This window comes from Vollenhovia emeryi, unplaced genomic scaffold (assembly GCF_000949405.1).
Source record: "Vollenhovia emeryi isolate VEMERY1.0 unplaced genomic scaffold, V.emery_V1.0 DF939358.1, whole genome shotgun sequence".
Taxonomy (NCBI): domain Eukaryota; kingdom Metazoa; phylum Arthropoda; class Insecta; order Hymenoptera; family Formicidae; genus Vollenhovia; species Vollenhovia emeryi.
The window spans coordinates 48,999-61,786 of record NW_011967008.1 but is presented as its reverse complement, the minus strand read 5'-3'; positions in this window follow the sequence as shown (position 1 = coordinate 61,786).

Below are 12,788 nucleotides of genomic sequence, written 5' to 3'. Positions count from 1 at the left end.
TATAAAGTGTTAGCTTTAAAATGCTTGTTTACCGAGCTCGATGCGATCATTTTTCGCGGAGTTATGCACATTTAAAGAAAAAAAGCGGTTTATTCTTTAAATGTGCATAACTCCGCGAAAAATGATCGCATCGAGCTCGGTAAACAAGCATTTTAAAGCTAACACTTTATACTTTCATGTGCACTTCGTTACATTACGCTGTGATACCTGATTCACGCCATGCACCGTCACAAACTCGGATGTTCGATTCTCAATTTTGCATCCTCTCACTTTATCATTCGCCATTTTGAAAAAAATAGCCGAGCATAAATGCCATTCAAATATTCTTTAAAAGGACATTTGGAACTTCATTTTCCATTTTTATATTTATTTTTATCTTCATTATTTACCAAGTTATGATCACTTGAAATTTGGTAAATTCCCAAATTTTTAGTGTACCGCTTTTTTTGCATCTGAGTGTACTTGATCAATGCGGTGTTGCTCGCAATCTCCATCTATTGCGAAGCGACATAACCTCCTTAGGTTACCTCGCAATAGCTTGCTATGTATTGAAAAAGGCCCGGATGTAATTAGTAAATTCTCTGCTTATGTACAACAACAAATTATTCCAAAAATATTGCACTGCAACATTGCTATAATGTTGCACTGCAATCTCTCTGAGGGCGGACATTTCAACGTTGCTGCAATCCTCCAGAAACGTTGCAGCAATGTTGCACTCTTACAATGTAACATTTCTGCAATCTTCCTGCAATCTTTCTGTGCTGTGTGGGATCACCCGAAAATTTGTTCTAATTATTCGTACTTTTATTTCTGTGATGAAAACCGTTGTGTTGATCGAGCAATTAATCTACTTCCTTACGACTACGTACAAAATCCATGTAGCTTAGCTGTGAAAGATTGACGTTTTCGAAAAATTTGCCTAAAGATGAAATATAGGAAACTGTTTCATTGCGTTAATCCCATCGTCAAATTACGACAGACGCGAGAGCTGTTCCGTCCCCTCGCTGCGAGACATTTTGTGTAAACCGAAAGAATTTTCACGAGTCAACCTCAGAGTCTGGAAAATTAGTGCGAGACCGTCACACAGTTGTCAGCGACACGACTCGAAGTGGCTTCGATAGAACGTCACTCTCGCGCCTGACACTCAAGAACAGACAACCGTTCCCCGGAGGGAACGGTTAAAAGCCTCGAAATTACATTCGTCAGGAATGGGAAATTACGCACCGAATCGAGGCTCGTAATTAAGACCGGCTTTCCCGCGAGACATAGCGAGCGGCTTGTAAAAGAGAGTTAACATTGTGGAACGCGGCGGGATTCGGATTTGCGGGCTCGCTCTCGCTCTTCTCGCGAGAAGAAACCAGATTGCCACGCCGCAATTCAACGGCGGGGGTGGTGGAGATTTTTCCATCCGCGAAGTAATCGAAGTTGACGGACACGTCAACCGGGAATCCGGCCGGGCGGCGTTAGGAATCCGAAATTGCTGACGCGTATCTAGCGCCGCGTGATTTCGGTGTAACTTTATCACGCGCTTGTTACATGAGAACACGCGCGATTCCGCCAGCGAGGTGACCGCATTTCGGTATCACATGCCTCGTACGCGGTACGGGTTTCGGCAAGAGGAAGGGTCGATACCCGTACTCGACACGTTGAATCCTTCCTGCGAAACTGCAGCTTTGCCGGCTCGGAAAGGGTCCTTGTCGCGTTGGTGTGTCAAACGTGTTTCCCTTGCTAACATTAATACTCGCGTTAGCACTCGGAGAACAGGCAAGTTATAGCCTAATCCGCAATGTACCCTTTGCGTTTAGAAATATTCTCTTTTATATAAGCAAGTCAAGACGCTTAAAACAATTTATCAACAACATAACGATCGGATATTGACGGTCTCGATTAGATAGTGCCTGGCACTTTCTTTATCTTTTACTAAAAAGATAATTTTTTAAGGTTACATCACATGTTTGGTAGTTATATGTAGAAGAAAGTCTCCTGTTATGAGATAGACTCGTAATATGAGATAGTGGAGTTTCTGTTATTAACAAGCATCTGTTGGTTCTACCATGAATTTGTTGCTCTTCAAGTGAAATCTGTTTGGTGGAAAATTCATTGTTGGATCGTGCGATCGTCGAGAAAAAGGATTTGTGATTGAATTCGGTCGTTGAAAACCTTCTGTATCTCACGTTAGAAGCCTATCTCATAATAGGGAACTTTCCTCTATATGTATCTACTGACAATAGTTTTGGTTTAAACGAAGTAACTTCTGCAAGGATTCTATTGAAAGTTACGCACATTCAAGCAGACGTACATAACATCTTGATTTGTACTTGGCAAATCTATTCTTATATCGTAAATATCAAAGATTTGTATAATTGCTATATAGTTGTGACGTTGAACGAACTCAGTTTAATTATTTTACGTCTTTATGCAGAAATACTTTAGAGGAAGTATCTAGGGTTGAATCTTGGGTTACATCAATTATGATTTTTAGATGCTGTCACTGTGTTAATATTAGAAACCTGTCCAATGTGGTTTCAACATGAACTCGTCTAATTTCTACCTGTGTACCGATTGTTCAATTATATTTAATTATTATCCGTGCTCTTAGTGTTGCAGATTTCTTCTTAACGATTGCGCGTCCTCTGATATTGTCACACAAATGTTGCTCGTATTAAAATTTAAACTTACCTTTAACAGTGAGTAAAAATTGTAGAAGCATTGCGGAATTTGTATTCGATCATGGATAATAATGGTGGATAATAATTACTGAAAGTCCGATAAAGTTTCTACATTTTTGTGCTTGCTATTAAAACTAAGTTTGAATTTTAATACCAACAACATTTGTTTGACAGTCTCAGAGGACGCACGATCGTCGAGAAGAAATCTGCAGTACAACACAGAAATTTGCAACTACATTACAGTAACGTTAGAATATCATACATTGTAGTGCAATAACGTAGAAACATTGTATAAACATAAGTTCACGATGTAAGTTGAACAATATTCCAATAACATTCCAAAACTACTGTGAACAATCTTTTAAATCATTCTGTATCATAGCGTACCCCACAAAACATTTTGATATACAGTGTATATACAATGTATACAACATCTATGTATCATGCATATACAGTGTATATGAATTTTTAGTACACAGTACATACATTGGTTATCAAATGTATGTGCAAATGTTACCGGAATAACGTACATAGGAAGTCCTAGGTATGTACATATGTACATGATTTACATGACGTATATTGATTTGTTATCCATTACAGGTACATGTAGCATATATACACAAGATATACATATACATGCATCTTTAATGTACATACATCCATACATTGTTTCAGTGGCATTTTGTATTCTTTAGATTTAGAATAAAATTTTATCGCATACATTTTTTTATCTTAATAGATTTGGACATAATTGTATGAGAGTTTAAACAGGATATGTCCAATTAATGCTTACGTGTCTTGTATAATAATTTATGTATGAAATGTACATACTATATACCGTAAAGAATACACAAATTATAGACGTCTAATGGAAAAACATTTAATATCAGGCGCTGTATATACATATTGAATCCATCCGTGAATATGCATATTATGTACTGCAATGTATGTCCAAATTATGTATATGAGATGTACTTGTACATACGTACATTTCACATACAGGATATTTTGTTCATGTCATAGAGGGAAAATGCATTTACTTAGGACATTCGATGTTATGTGGAATAATGTTTGCAGCAAATTTCAAATATTTTTTGCATATCTTTCCTCCAATATTTTATAACTTAGATGTAATTTATTTATTATTTTTAAAACGAGATGACAAATTGAAAGTCTAACGAGAACATTTTGAGTTGTATTTTTATACATTATACTTTTGCTTAACGCAAGTTTTAGTAGCAAGATCGATGTGTTAAGTTTGATAAGAATACAATTTTCTTCTAAATTATAGACATGAAAAATTAAAAACTTGAACATGGCTTTCTCATAGAGGATGCTTTGTGTGCGAATTAAAATTCTGATAAAGCAATTTCCGATTTGTACCTTTAAAATTTAAAATCAATCACCTGCCCAGTTGTTGAGAAAGCAATGGGCAAATTTACAATGTTGCAAATTGTTTCTGATCTTAAAAAAATTAGAATAGTTACATATAATATTTGTCATACACATTTCCTTTTTTCTATTAGCTAATTTTTCAGAGTATCTTTAATAAAGACAAATAAAATTTTATAAAGCATTATATGGCTTGTGAGAATACATATATTATCATAGGCGTGCGTAGACTTTTTTTATTTGGTAGTGCCGTAGTGTCGGGGAACAACAATTTCAAATTTCAAAAAATTAATAAAATGAAATAGAAAAAGACGACACCAATTAAATTGTTCCCTTATTGTTTTTTAGCCACGACGTCCGACTGACAAGCCAGGACTGAATGCACGAAAATAATTTTTTTATCTCCATTTTCTTTCGTGAAAAACCTTTTTAATATTGGTATTTGATGCTGTCATGGCAGCCCCGACGTCCCTCGTGGGTCGCACTATGATTAATTATTATACGTACAAATATAAACAAGCTAGGCAAAAATTCTCCTTTATGAACTACTGTGTAACTTTATGTGAAATTGTATTGCTCATTTTACTTATTGTTAGATTAAATTAATGAAACTATTATGCTGACTTGTGTATGTTATACTGCAGCATTACAACAATGTATTGTAATAATATTTCCAAAAGCGGACATTTTACCGTCGCTACAATCTTGCAGCAATATTTTAGCAACATTCTATAACGATTGTGCAATGTTCGTAGGGTTCGTAGGAGGAAAATAAAATGCCAATCGAACCCAAGCTATTGATTGAGTTTACTTACAAGTCGATCGGATCAGCCGTTACTGAGACCCGATAATCTAAGGATCGCTTATACTTGGCGCGAATAGCTATTATCTCTATAATTTATCATTTGGTATAAATTTCTTAAACGTATTTATTGGCTACAAAAGGAAATGTTTCTAGACGCAAAGAGCACGTTGTAGATCAGGCTTGTAGAAAGTAAAAGAGATAGCAAGATACCAAGGTTACAAATTGCTAATGTGTTTCTCGTCAAGAGACGACGATCACTACGACGTTATTTTTACAAATTATGTAAACATAATCTATTGTTACCCGGATCCATTCACCGTTTTTTAAAGACTAATGTCTCCCTCGTTAAAAGGTGATGAACAGTACAGTGTAATTTTTCTATTATCCTTATGACACATTAATTAACTCTAGAAGAAATCCTTGAAGAAACAATCGCTCTGCTTTCTTACCTCGAACAAAGAGCAATTCTTTTTATACACTATTTATAAAATTAACAAGTGAAAAAGGATCTTTGAGAATTCAGCGACGCGATGAAGATGGCTCAAAGTAGATCCGAGACGTACGATTTATAATTACGTAAGACTGATATAACGTTAACTTACGCATCGTTAACCGCGTTCAACACTCAAAGCCGTCTTTTTACTTGTTAATTTTATTATAAAGAGTCCTTTGTATCCAATTATTATAATATTTATGATTTTTACCAATTTGTCTCCCCTGCAAAACTTTCTTCACCGCATTAACGACCGGAGACAAAAAGTGCTAAACTTGTTGTTATTAAATGCGAATAAACGCGATAAGAGAGAGAAAAATTAGTTTTCCAGAGTTAGAATTCACAATATTTCGCATATTTTGAATTTAGAACGCGTCGCCTAGTGCTCGGCAAGAAAATTACCGCGACCCTTCGTCCCGCGGAGTCGTTGGAACGACGGCAAAATTATATGGTAAGATCGGCGGAAGTGCAAAGTGAGGACGATGGCAGGTAGTTTCGTTGAAATTTTCAAAATTACGCTGGCCACTCTCCGGAGGCGCGCGCGACATCGGCGAGGGGCATTAATTTTATAAAAGCCAGCATTGTTAAACAGTGATTTGCACAACTGAATACACTCATTATCCCACCCGGCCCGCCGCATATTTAACCAATAAGTACTCTGAATCGCAGCAAAACCACTCTTTCTGATTTATATATTAGTTCATGTTGAATTATTACAGCCTCTTGAGACATTTGCCATAAGTATTTATAAATATAGCTTCAAGCCACGCCTGCTATTATCTCTTTATTACATATTCGCAAATGTATACCGGGTGGACCATTTTAATCCGTACACTAATTAACATTAACAGCTTTTGTTCGAAATATTTCCTGATTTGCCTAATATTTTTTTAGATATTCAAGAGAAAATTTATAACTTTTTCAATGTTTAGCTTATGATATCTCGATAACTGTTTGTCGGAGGAAAAAGTAGTACAGAACTTTTTTTACTTAATTCAGTCTCAGAAATATGCTGTTGCAATCGTGTTCCAATTAGTGAAAATTTTTGTGTATAAGCTAAACTTTGAAAAAGTTATAAATTTCTTTCGAGTATCTCAAAAAGTGTTAGGCAAATCAAAAAATGTTTCAGACAAAAGTTGTTTACATTAATTGACTTATAACTAAATAAAATAAAAAATAATATTACTTGATACAAAATCAATCAATTATATGAATTCTAAACGTAACTTATTAATCTTTGATTGCACAGTGTTCCCGTTTGAAAACACCTGTTTCTTTGCAGTTTTTCTATGTTCTTGCATACTTCATAATCAATTTTACAATCGATTCTACACACACATTTGGCATCGTTATGTTCCTAAGATTCATAATTTTATACGCAAATAAGCAATAATTAATTTTTTTCCAATTTGACTATTATAAATCTGTTACTTTAATTTCTTAAATTTCGACTTTATACTTGCAACTAGCGACCTCAAAAAACCCTGAGTATACTAAAATACAGCAGAAAGTGTTTAACAGAAAAATTTCTACAACAATAAGTTAAATGATTTACAATCGCCACGCGCGCTGGAACACAACAATTATATTTTGTACACATACGTACCTATTACATCGTATCGTATTAAAATATTATAAAAGTTATATACTACATTATTTGACTACAGTACAACGGCACTCTCTGGATGAACATTGAAAGAAAAGTCAATTTTACCCCATGGAAAATTGCACAAAGGTAACAATATTCAAGGGACTGTAAGAGATTTGTAATTTGAAATAAAACGATTTTTTTAGTCGGTTATCCTTTTGGCGATTTCTACCGTTTGCAATCTCGTGCCGTGACGACTCTGGAATGAAACTCTAGTTACAACGTTATGAAATGAAACGATAGTTATAATTGTATGAACGAACAATTTTTTTCTGCTCTCACGTCTCACGAAAATGACTTCGGGCAAGTCGATTGACTATTTCGGTTTTACAATCGCTCGCGGTCGCGAAACGGAAATAAATAGCTTACGTGCATCCGATGTAATCTGGCAATACGCGCGGACTTTGGAAGAGAAAAAAACCATAAATCGAAAATAAGAATAACGCAGTTACATCCGATAACACGGTTTTCGTAAATAACCGTGTGTACGCGTACGTACGATAAATTTCTCTCTGAACGCTGTAGTTTTGCGGTTAGATAAATTAGTTAAGCTTAACATCGCTTTGTAAAAATTATATGAAGTAATATTGTACACGCAGCTCCCCGGACTCTGATAATAGAAACGTATGGGTTTTTTAACCAATCTGGAATTTGTCCATAACAAAAGTATCGGGGGAACAATGTTTTTTTTTAAATTAATTAACGATTAGAAACGAAAGTGACTTCGAGAATTGAATTTCAGCGAAGCAGCTATTTAAATGTGACATAAATCTTCGTTCCAGTTTCAGTGAATTTTATTTTAATATATTTGTAATTAACGAGATTATTGGCAACTATTATATGTTAGTTTTTATATTAAAAATTAATATTTTTACAGCTATGCACTACAATTATACAATATGTATAATACAGTCTGTATTATACAATATGTATAATACATTACTATAAGACTCCGAACATGATCATTACGATTGTTTCTTATTGTATTGTGTTGTTATATACAGGGTGTCCCAGAAAGAAAGGTCAATTTTCTGGGAGGTGACAGTGTCGGCCATTTTAAGCAAAAATGTTCATATGAATATATGTTCCATTCCCCACTGTTTCCGAGATAGATCTACTTGAATGTCTCATGTATTTACTTTTTTTTCTGTACACTTCATCCTTTATCCAACCTCATAAACGTCTGCGGAAATTTACTCATATACGTCTGTTGACTATTGTGCTGATAACATTGTAGAAATATCAAAAATGCCTCGTACATTCATAAATGTCGAACGAGATAACGCGCCACGTTTACAAAAGAGTTGAAAAATGCATTGCTGTTAACGGTGGAGTTTTTATTAATTTATTATGAGCTGTAACGAATGTATCACTTGAACAATAAGTATTAGAAACAGCACGTAGTATTTCTTTCTTGTCAGTAATTTTGCAACTGCACATTCAAATAGCTCGATCTCGGAAACAGTGTAGAAAGGGGCATATGTTCGTTTGAACATTTTTGCTTGAAATGACCGACACTATTACCTCCCAGAATATTGACCTTTCCTCCTGGGACACCCTGTATATGCTTTAGTAGCCATGGAGTCATCGATTTAAGGCCGGTTTTTCCAACGTCTTGGTAAGATAACTATTTGTTAAATTGTATGTCTATCTTTTTTTAATTTAAAGGAAAAACAAAGACATACATATAATTCAACTATTAGTTAACTTACCAAAAGGTTGGAACAACCTGCCCTTAATGTTGTGTCCAGCTCTCATATTTATTAATTTAAGAAGACTTCTTCGTTTATTTTGCTACAGTTGACCATTTTCTTATTTTCCCACAATGAAAAAATCTACGAATTTTATAAAAAAAAAACAATAAACAATCCTCCAACGATTGAGATGTTTTATCTTTCGCGAGACTACCAGTTTGTCTTATCCTTGTGAAGATAATTTGTTTTTTGAGGTGAGAATATATACTTATATATTCCATAGATTTAAAATACGAATACAAGAGCAGCCTGGCGCAGTGTAATTTTTATATACGCTCGCTGCCGGCACGTCATGAAACGTTCGAGAGCAAGACTTCAAAAGGCACTCCATTTAATATGAAATCGCCCGTAGCAGAAATTCTTGCCTCGCAAAATAAATGAAAGACCGCGGGCTGCACTTTCAGACATTTCGGCCGACTGACTGTGAGCGATTAAACGAAATATCCTCTGTCGCTCTCCGTCGCCGTTACATTGATTTTCGCGATCCTTCGTGATTCCTCGGCGTTTACATCTGTTTTGAGCGTATCCACATTTGTATTTATTTGCAAATCTCTCTTCTCCTCGCGCTATTGTCCTGAATATATCCGTCCCTGTGAAAAACGCGAGTAAAACGCATCAAGTGAGGTATCCCTCTCGACGTCTTCTTTTTCTTTCCATTTCTTTTTTTCCACGTTTCTGCCGCATCTCCAGCCGTTACTTCGGCGTCACCTCGGCGAATCGATGATGCGTACTCGTAAACGCGTGTGCATGCACGACAACGGGAATTATCGATCAGACAAGTCCATTTCTTGACACCTCGCCAATTCCCACGGCGTGCATACACGGGCGGATATCCGCTATTGTTGCCTCGCACTCTCTCTCTCTCTCTCTCCCTCTCTCCGATGTCCTATAATTCTAGGCATAAATTATTTGCAGACTCCGTGAGTTCGGTGTCCATGGCAATGGCGAAGCCAATGTCAGCCGGGGTCGCCGCCGTCGTCGTTGTCGGTACACCTACACCTGGTCCAGGACCTTTGGAATTGTTCCAGCCGCAAACGCGTACCGCTTTTATGCCGCGATTTTAACGCGAGGTGATTTAAGGGGATGCTGGAGTGATTCTGCACTTTTGCACCTTTTGCACTTGAAACTGTCTGTTTCGTGGAAACATTTGTGTAATATACAAATTAAATGGCTCACGTGTACAGATCGAAAGCAGCTTGCTATTCCGGCTAAATTAAAGAACAATGTGACATCACTGAAACTAAGTTCGTAAATCTAATAAAAATTAATAGTGAGCAACACACATACCACATGTACTGTATGTGTGTGTTGCTCACTATTATTTCTTATTAGACTTACAAACTTAGTTTCAGTGATGCCATATTGTTCTTTCACTTAGCCGGAATAGCAAGATGCTTTCGATCTGTACACGTAAGTCATTTAATTTGTATGTTACACAAGTGTTTCCGCGAACTGATAGTTTCTAGGTTAGGAAGGTGCAAAAGTGCAGAATCACTCTAGTATCCCCTTAAGCCCGATTACCGCACCGCTGCGAAATTTTCTTGCAACTTTATAACGGACGCGCTGATCGCGAACCGATGATGGTCTTTTATCTCATCGCACTTTTCGAGCTTGTATACTTTTGTTGTGCTCACTGACTGAAAAAATTCGTGTTAAATGCGGTGATATCAATAACTGAACAAAATTATTCTGAATTTTTAAATAGAAAATCGATCTCTAATTTTTATTGGATTGTGTAACGTTAAAAATATTGTCTTTCTTTTAAAAATTTGTTACATTCGTTTCCACATTCCATTTATTAATTTTAACGTTTTACACTTGTCAGTGAATTATTTACTAAGCACGGGAAACGTCCACTTAAGTTATAAATAATAATTATAATTCTCAGCAAGTGTGAATTTTGAATAGGTCGAAAATAATCGAGCTATAGTATACGTGTGATTTAACACGAACAGTTTATACACAAAACTCACAAGTGCAATAGGTAACAAGTCCTCTTGAAAACATTGTTCTACGAAAGCAAAGTGAATAAGAACGCTACCTTTGATACACGATTTTGCTCTCCGCGCGCTCTCCATCAGGAAAAGGAGGCAGTCATCAGTCGTACTTATTCCAGCTTTACATTGAAGAATCGACTCCTTCCGCGATTCTAACTTATATATTTTGACAAATACATATAAGGCAAGTAAAAAACATTTTATACCTCAATAAATGTTTGCTTCACGAGATTCTTGTATTTCACTAAACTTTCACGTAGATAATTAAACAATTTGAAACCTCAGAAGATCATTTGACCATGTGAGGCAAATTTTTAATGTTTAAACTCACAACAAATTTTCGAAGAAAAATCCCAGCATTACTGCAAACCGTGGTCGAAACGTTGTGAGTTTAAACATAAAAAAATTGCCAAACGTGGTCAATTAATCTTCTAAAGTTTCAAATTGTTTTCGAAGATTTGAAGCTTCGTAGAAATTCTTCGAGAATTGAAGTTTTCAAATTTTTCGAAGTTTCGAAATTTCGAAATTTCAAATATTCGAAGTCAATTAATGTATTAACAAGATAAAAACAATAACAAATTTTGCAAAATTAATCGTTTTTATTATAACTGTGAACTAATTAAATGCCAACTAATTAATGTCATTACAAAATATAAAAACACAAACGTACTTTTTGTCGGACACATATTTGTCCATTCGCTCAAAAAAAACTAATTAAATCGAAGGAAATAAATTTTGGCACGGTCTTTGAAAACTTATATGTTAATGCATTAGTTGACTTCGAATATTCAAGCCTTCGAAAATGCGAAACTTAGAATCTTCGACAAGTGTGAAGACTTCGAAAATTCGATATTCGAAGTTTTTTCGTTTCTTCGGATCCTTCGAATAATTAAGACCGCTAGTTTGTAGTCCTTTTTAAGTGACAATCGTGTCAATAATTCCGTAAGGAAAATCAAAATAACAGATCTTAATTTCACGAACAGAACATGACTAATCAATTTAACTCGTGAAGTTACTTCGAATACATTGATATTCATTTTGATTTTGTCGTCGTGTGGAAGAATCATTAATTATCCGAAGAGAACTTTCGATCGAGTAATAATCATCGCAAATTGCCTGTTGCACGTATCGAATTCTTTCAAGAGCAAAGAATCGGATAAAAGCAATTATCAATTTTGCTAAATTTAACCGCAGCTAAATTTGCCCGCGAAGCTGCGCTATCCTGACAGATTCATTGGCAATACCAACAGAAATCATTCTCAGTCGAGGGGAAAAGTACCCGATCGGGATTCACGTGAATCAAATGAAAAAAGACTGAGGGTAACACAGACGGAATATAAATTCATCGCCGTCCTCGGCGACTCGGCGGACAATGAATCCCTTAGGAATGCCACCCCGCGGCCATTCTTCGTGACACGCGGATTACAATGTGATGCAGCTACGGGATATTTTATCTATCCGATGTTGATAAGATTTCGTGGAAGTATTAGGGGCGTCTGTCTGAGAGAAGTTTGACGAAAGCTTCTTCCGCGAAATTCAGCGCTCTTTAGTTACCCTTTGCTGACGGTTAAAATAATTCCCACGAATCGTGTAAATCGTATTTATTTAAGACCACACGCCTGAATGTTATTTTATTTAGTCAGAACGTTATGAATAATTCACGTACATAGAAGAAAGTCTCCTATTATGAGATAGGTGCCTAATGTGAGACACGGAGTTTCTGCTAAATTAATAAGCATCCGTTGATTCCGCCATGAATTTATTGTCCTTGGAGTGAAATCTCTCTGTTTAGTGGAAAATTCATTGTTAGATCGTGCAATCGTTGCGCAAAAAGATTTGCGATTAAATTTGCACGCTGAAAACCTACTATCTCATAATAGAGGACTTTCCTCTATTAATTTTTTTACATCTACATTCACGACTGTAACTTTTCAATTACGGTGTTTTCTTCTGATTCAGCCGAAACCAAGTTTTTTTCCTTGCATCGTTTTAATCTGCGATTTTGTCATAAAATTGCTAGATTAAATGGC